Consider the following 8,396-nt stretch of genomic DNA (forward strand, 5'->3'; position numbering starts at 1 on the left):
ATATTTTTGTGTTGGTCAATTTGCAGTCTGGGTAGCGAGCGAAAACGACCCCGAAAATTGTGAGCTGAAGTTATATCTCAGCTTGCTGGATGCTTCATGGGAAAGTGATCCCTTGCAATTCTAGAATTCGCATAAGGCGTCCATGCCGGGACTTTATAAAATCGCCGTAAGATACCTTATCAGCCCTGGTAGCTCAGTGCCTTCGGAGCGGCTATAAAATGTGTCATCTGTGACTCTCGTAGCCGAATGACAGATCTCCACATAAAGCAAAGCGCATTTTTCAAGTCCGTGAATTCAAAGTATTGGAACTAAAAGTTATATTTTAATGTTATATAATTAAGTTCGCTTAGTTATATAACATATTTTTATCGAATATAAAAAAATGTAGTATCTCATTGCATACTAATATCGAAGTAATAAACAATGTATCTTATTATATACCATGTTTATACAGTGCATTAAGTTGCTTAAATTGAAAGCGAGTTACCTTAAACCGCCTTTGTAAAAACTTTTTTAATGCGATTTAACGTTGACAGGGATTCAGCGAAGCTCGCTTTTTAAACCCGTCGATAATTTTTTACGCCGCTTTAAATATACGTATAAGTACTTAACGCTTTAAAAATGTACTACAAGACCGTATGGTTGTATATACAACTACTAAGTGCCATTGAAAATGCAACGATATGCTAAATATTTAATTTATACACAATAATAACATAATAAAGTCTTAAAAAAATGTGTTGTAAAAACTTACGGATTAAGTTAAAATCAGGGTTAGCTGCTCTATAAACATAATAATGTACTAAAATTAAAGTTATAAGCAATGTATTTTATTACATACTAAAATTAAAGAAATAAACAATGTTATGTATAATTAATATATATATTCTATAAATCGTATCATTTCTTCTTGTTGGGCAGAGTATCTCCACATAACGCAACGCGTATTTTTCAAGTCCGTGAAATCAAGTATTGGAACTAAAAGTTCGTTATTTCTTAATATTATATACTCAATGTATCTTATTACACACTAAAATCAAAGAAATAAACAATGTTATGTATGTTTAATATAAATAATTTATAAATCGTATCATTTCTTCCTGTGGGGCAGGCAGAGTATCACTTTGTGAGAAAAATGGAAATAATAAAATATCAAATATATCGATATTTTAAATCGATATATTAAATATCATTTTGATATTTTTTCAACACAAAATATATTATCGATACGATATTTAAAAATATTCGACAGCCCTAGTGATTATCGAAGAAGCATTTAAATGTCTTACGTTACGTTAATGATTTATTAAATAGTATTAATAAATATTTAGGGTATTCCTGAATAAGTAATTAAGTTCATTATTCAGTTAGTCAGTTGTCATGAACGAAGATGAATACGTCATTCTGATCAATTGGCCAGTTGCTTATAAACGTCGAGACCGGTCAATTTGTTTAACAACCGTTCCCTTAAGGAAAAATGTATTTAAGATTATAAGAGAAAATAAAATAAATGTTTGTTAATTTAAGAATACTAAAACTTAAGCTGGCTTTGCAATATATGCAAAAATTGCAAACAGAGCAGCGCTTTCTTTTGATCATTTAAGTAGAAAAAATGTTATAAATTTCAAATGATTCTTCGAATTTTAATGACTTCAGTGCTGAAAAAAAAAATTTGTTTCATGAAAGACTAGGGCTGTCGAATATTTTTAAAAAATATCGTACCGATAATATTTTTAAAAAATATCGTATCGATAATAAATTTTAAAATGATATTTAATATATCTATTTAAATTAGCGATATGTATATGATATTTTTATTATTTTCATTTTTCTCACAAAAAGTGATACTCTGCCTGCCCCACAAGAAGAAATGATATGATTTATAAATTATATATATTAAACATACATAACATTGTTTATTTCTTTGATTTTAGTATGTAATAAGATACATTGAGTATATAATATTAAGAAATAACGAACTTTTAGTTCCAATACTTTGATTTCACGGACTTAAAAAATACGCGTTGCGTTATGTGGAGATCTGTCAGTCGGCTACGAGAGTCACAAATGACACATTTTATGGCGGACGCTATCCGCTCCGAAGGCACTGAGGTACCACGGCTGATGAGGTATTTAAGGAGATTTTATAAAGTCCCGGCATGGACGCCTTATGCGAATTCTAGAATTGCAAGGGATCACTTTTCCATGAAGCATCCAGCAAGCTGAGATATAACTTCAGCTCACTATTTTCGGGGTCGTTTTCGCTCGCTACCCAGACTACACGGTGACCAGTGTTGCCAACTCTACGGGTCCTAAAAAAGCAAAACTAGACTTTGAAAATAGCTAGGAATAGCCAGAAAAGTTTGATGGTAGCTAAAAAAAACCGCTAGAGTAGTGAAACGATATTTTTTTAATTGATTTAATCCAGTATTTTTGAAAACTTCTCAAGTTCGCCAAGCAAATCGTCTTCTGCAGCTGAACTTATGTAGGTCTGATTGGTCCCTATCTTTTTTAAGCATACTGCTGGCACCTCATAATTATGACAGCATTCATCTTCCCTGCGTTGTCCGTATCTTATGTGTAAAATTGAGTTTAATGTTTGAGCTGCCATTTTATTTCTAAGTTTAGTTTAAACATTGTTCATTTGACTAAAGACTCTTTCCACCTCTGCGTTCGACCATGGCAGCGACAAAACGTTAGCGCAAATGATGCAAGTGCGGAAATTTTTTATTTCCTGTTGCATCTACGTAGTTGGTATTCTTTAAATTGAACCACTTAATAAGGTGAACATTCGAGTATTTGAGCAGAATCTCTTCAATATTGGTTTATTCCACCTTGCTCGAAAAGTAGCTATAATTCCCGCTAGCCGCTACAATTTATTCCGCATTAGCCAATTGCAACCCGCTAGATCTAGCGGGGAAATAGCTAAATTGACAACACTGACGGTGACCAACACAAAAATATCACAAAAAAATTTCGCATATTCGATATTTGGACAAAAAAATATTACGATATAAAAATATCAGTTTTGGAAAATATTGATATATTGATATTTTGATATATTATCAACAACCCTATGAAAGACTGAATAAGTTCATTTGTTCATTTCAATGGCCCGTTCATTTAAACGTATTCAGAACGAAATCTATTCCTGAAACAGATTTTGATTTTAAATATAAAATTCATGTACTGATTTTGATTATATATAATTCATTTAATATAAAATTCAGTTCATTAAATGAATGAATTTTGCAGTTTTCACATATGTTGAGTGGTCACATTGGGGCGTCAGCTGTGGTTTGTTTACATTTAAAAATGCGCAAAACTTGAAAAATAAATAAAAAGAATAGTTTTAAGGATATGCAGAAGGGACTGTTGGCATATTGCCCTAAGCTGAAGGAAAATGAGAAAATGGCATACTAAAACTTTTTTTAATTCAAGGTCAAGAGATACGGCGGTGTAAAGGGGATGTAGGGGTCTTTTGGAAATTTTTTTTTTGAAAATTCTAATTAAAAATACGCGTTAATTGATACCTCGATCACCCAAATCCGATAACTGGTTCAAAAGATAAATAAATTTGAAATCAAATTTGGACTTCTCAAAATGAAATGAAAAGTCAGTTTGTTTGTTTTTCAGTTTGTATAAAAGCGCTAAAAAAGCTTAGATGTAATGATGGGGATTTATTCCTTTTCGACAATCTAGAAATGTTTGTTCTACGACTTTTTGAAAAAAGCCGCTAGTTTAGTGGGGAAACGCTAAATCTCGCTAAAATTGAAACCTCAACAGTTTCCAAACCATAGAAGCTACATATATGTTCTATAAATAATTGGAAAGCTGTGTTTGGGGGCTTTTAGGCGTACCTTTAGCTTACATTGGCGATTTCTGACAAAACGGCTATAACGATTATTGAGTATGTTGTAATACGTCAATATTTGCTTTTTATACCCTGAGCCCATTGAAAATGGGCAAAAAAGGGTATAATGTGTTTGGCAGAATGTATGTAACAGGCAGAAGGAGGGGTGGCAGACCCCATAAAGTATATATATTCTTGATCAGGATCAACAGCCGAGTCGATCTAGCCCTGTCCGTCTGTCTGTCCGTCTGTCCGTCTGTTTGAACGCGTCGATCTCAGAGACTGTAAGTGCTAGAGACTTCAAATTTGGAATGCAGGTTTGTGAATACCATACGCAGGTCAAGTTTGTTTCCAATTTTTGATGCCACGCCCCTTCGCCCACAAATTGAAAAAAACGATTTACAGGCGCAATTTTTGACATAGCACCCTAACTGAACAATCAGTTGAGAAGTATGCGTATTAAACGACCCTGAAAATTTCAAAGCGATTGACCCATAAATAAAGAAGTTATTTCGGAATTTAGATTTAGTTGAATAATTACATTTGGATGGCAAATCAAACGTGCGAGCGAGACAGCATGTTCACGTTTGTATGCAAGGCGCACAAACACACTAAGAAATAGTACCAATTTTCTTTTGGGCTTCGATTTTAAGTACTATATGACCTAGAGACTTCAAATTTGTTATGTAGGTTCCTGGATACCATACGCAGGTCAAGTTTGTTTCAATTTTAGGTGCCACGCCCCTTCGCCCACAAATTGCACAAAACGATTTACAGGCGCAATTTTTGACATAGCACTCCTAACTGAACAATCAGTTGAGAAGTATGCGTATTAAACGACCCTGAAAATTTCAAAGCGATTGACCCAAAATAAAGAAGTTATTTCGAGTTTACATTTAATTCAATAATTACATTTGCATGGCAAATCAAACGTGCGAGCGAGACAGCATGTTCACGTTTGTATGCAAGGCGCGCACAAAGACAGAACGAATTAGTACCAATTTTTTTTTGGTACCAAATAAGAATTAAGCGATAAGCAAAAATATTATCGATATCATGTAATGAAAATGTTAATGTATAATTTATGTATATACAAATATACAATTTGATTAAAATATAATTGTGTTAATATATAAATATGTATTTTTGCATGGCAAAAATCAGCAGAAGCTGATAGCTATGTATGAAATTGCATGAGAGAAATAGCGATCATTTTGCAGCACTACTTGCATCTTTGCCGAGCACTGAAAGCTGCAAAATAATAATTTTAATTATTAATATTTTCGATTCCTTACACATATATATAATAAGTATCTGCTTATTATCGCTGTAAAAAAAAACTTAGCATTTTGCGCTTTAAGAATCTCATAAAATTAGACATTGCCTTTTATTTCAAATTTCGCGCGCACTGCAGCAGCCTTTGGCAGGCTTGAATTTGTTGCGTAAGAGGGAGAGAGTGAGAGAGGAAAATGGGTGCTGCCAGATTGCAGGCTGAGCAAAGTTGTAGTTTGTGGCTACTCTTGACACACGCTACATCGATTACGACTTTGATTTACCAATTTATCAATTTCTAATTAATTTTTTTTTTAAATTTGTATTTAAGTAGATGAAAAATATCAAATATAATTTGTTTTATTTATTTATTTTTTTTTTGCTTTGTAATTTTTTTATACCCTGAGCCCATTGAAAATGAGCAAAAAAAGTATACAATGTGTTTGGCAGAATGTATGTAACAGGCAGAAGGGGCGTGGCAGACCCCCAAAGTATATATATTTTGATCAGGATCAACAGCCGAGTCGATTAACCTATGTCCGTCTGTTTGAACGCGTCGATTTCCGACCATAAGAGCTAGGGACTTCAAACTTGGTATGTAGGCTCCAGGATACCATATGCAGATCAAGTTTGTTTTTATTTTTGAATCGGACCGCTATATCATATAGCTGCCATAGAAACGATACATCGAAAATGAAGTTTTAGTATTAAAATTTTTTGTTTGTTAAGATATCTTAACCAAACTGATAGAATATTCATCTGGGCTGGTGTTATACATCCCGACCAAATTTGGTTCAAATCGGTTCCCCATATAATATATCTGCAATAGAGACGCTCAATCGAAAATGAAGTCTAAGTATGTATGAAAAACTTTTTTGTTTTTTTGAGATATCTTAAACAAACTGATAGAATATGCATTAAGCTTGGTTTTGTACAACCTGGCCAAATTTGGATCAGATCGGTCTTTTATATCATAAAGCTGCCATAGGAACAATTGGTCGAAAATCAATCTCAGTATAGTATTTGGGCTCAGGGTATCCTACTGTCGAGCGTGCTAGACTGTAAACGCCTACTTGTTTTGATATATGAAACATAAGTTTTGGCTGAGGGGATTGAATGATATTACCTGTTAAGTGAATATATACATTTTTCTATCGGTCGAAAAACTTTTTGGTTTTATGAGATAGCTCAACCGAACTGATACAATATGCATTTAACTTGGCTTTATATATCCTGACCAAAGTTGGTTCAAATCGGACCTCTATATCATATAGCTGTCATAGGACCGGTCGGGCGAAATCAAAGTCTTAGTATGAAAAACTTTTTTTTTAGACCCCGTACATAGAAAAAAATTCAGGGGTATATTGGGTTTGTTTTAACGAATATGTGCGTAACAGGCAGAAGGAGGCGTGGCAGACCCTATTAAGTATACATGTTCTTGATCAGCATCAATAGCCGAGTCGATATAGCTATGTCCGTCTGTCCGTCTGTATGAGCGCCTAGATCTCAGAGACTATAAGAGCTAGAGACACCAAACTTGGTATGTAGGTTCCTCTATATTGCAAGCAGATCAAGTTGGTTTCAGAATTCAGCCACGCCCCCTTAACGCCCACAAATCGAACAATCGGTCGAAAATCAAGTTTTAGTATGAAAAACTTTTTTGAGATATCGTAACCAAACTGATACAATAAGCATATAACTTAGTATTATATATGCTGTCCAAAGTTGGTTCAAATCGGACCACTATATCATATAGCTGTCATAGGACCGATCGGGTGAAAATCAAGTCTTAGTATGAAAAACTTTTTAGTTTTATCAGATATCGTAACCAAACCTATCTACACGAGGTAAAAGTCTAGTGACGAAAGCAATTTCTAGCCCCAAAATTTCTGATATCCAATTTTGCGACGAACAAAATTCAGTTTAATCTAAAAATTTTAAATAAAAGTTTAAATTAATAAAAAAAGCGAAAATTGGCATTGTGCACTGTGAGCAAAAAGGGTGAGCTTGCTTGTACATAAAAATTACTTTTTGCGCAGTGCCGAATGCCAATTTTCCGATTGGCTATATGATATAGTGGTCCGATAAGAACTAACTTCGGTCAGGATTTTTAGAACTGACTTAAATGCATATGCTATCAATTTGGTTAAAATATCTCACTAAACAAACAAGTTTTTCATACTAAAACCTAATTTTGACCCGATCGGTTCTATGACAGCTATATGATATAGTAGTCCGATTTGAGCCAACTTTAGGCAGGATATACAAAACCAAGTTAAATGTAGTGTATCAGTTTGGTTGAGATATCTCATAAAACCAAAAAGGGTTTCGTACTAAATCATGATTTTCGATTAATAGAAAAATGTATTTATTCACTTAACAGGTTATATCTTCCAAACCCCTCAACCAAAATTTATGTTTCATATACCAAAAAACGCGAAATTGTACGTATTAAAACATATGAAAGTTATTAACAGAAATCGTTAGAGCCGTTTTGTCAGAAATCGCCAAAATGTAAGCTTAAAAACATTATATTACCTGTAAAATGTTACCTGAATATTTTAGAAAAAAAGTTTTAAGGTATGCATAAAAGCCCTCAAACACACCTTTCCAATAATATATAGAGCATATCTGTAGCTTCTGTTGAGGTTTAAATTTTGGCGGGATTTAGCGTTTTCCCGCTAAACCAGCGGGAAATTAAAAGAGTCGTAACACACATTTCTAGATTTTCAAAGAGGAATAAATCCCCATCATTACATCTAAGCTTATTTAGCGCTTTGATACAAACAGACAAACAAAGAAACTAACTTTTCATTTCATTTTGAGAAGTCCACTAAAAATTTCAAATTTATTTATCTTTTTAACCGGATTTGGGTCATCAAGGTATCAATCGACGCGTACTTTTGATAAGAATTTTTAAATAATTTTACCAAAAAGCCCCAACGGCTCCACAAGCTGCGATTATACAAATTTTTTCCCTCCCACTTATACCCCCGTATCTCATGGCCCAGGTTAATTAGAAAAAGTTTTAGTATGCCATTTTGTAAGTTAGGACTAAACCTTTTGATCGGTATATAACTCGATCTGATCGGACAGTTGTAGCAAATTTTCCAACTTAGCTGTATAAATTGTTAGTCGCCTTTCGCACCCTTCGTGCTGCTTTCGTCACTAACGCGAACTGCCGTCCGCAGTGATTAGTCGCCTTTCTCACCCTTCGTGCTGCTTTCGTCACTAACGCGAACTGCAGTCCGCAGTGATAGAATATGCATTT

The sequence above is a fragment of the Drosophila innubila genome (genome assembly GCF_004354385.1).
Source record: "Drosophila innubila isolate TH190305 chromosome 2L unlocalized genomic scaffold, UK_Dinn_1.0 5_B_2L, whole genome shotgun sequence".
Taxonomy (NCBI): domain Eukaryota; kingdom Metazoa; phylum Arthropoda; class Insecta; order Diptera; family Drosophilidae; genus Drosophila; species Drosophila innubila.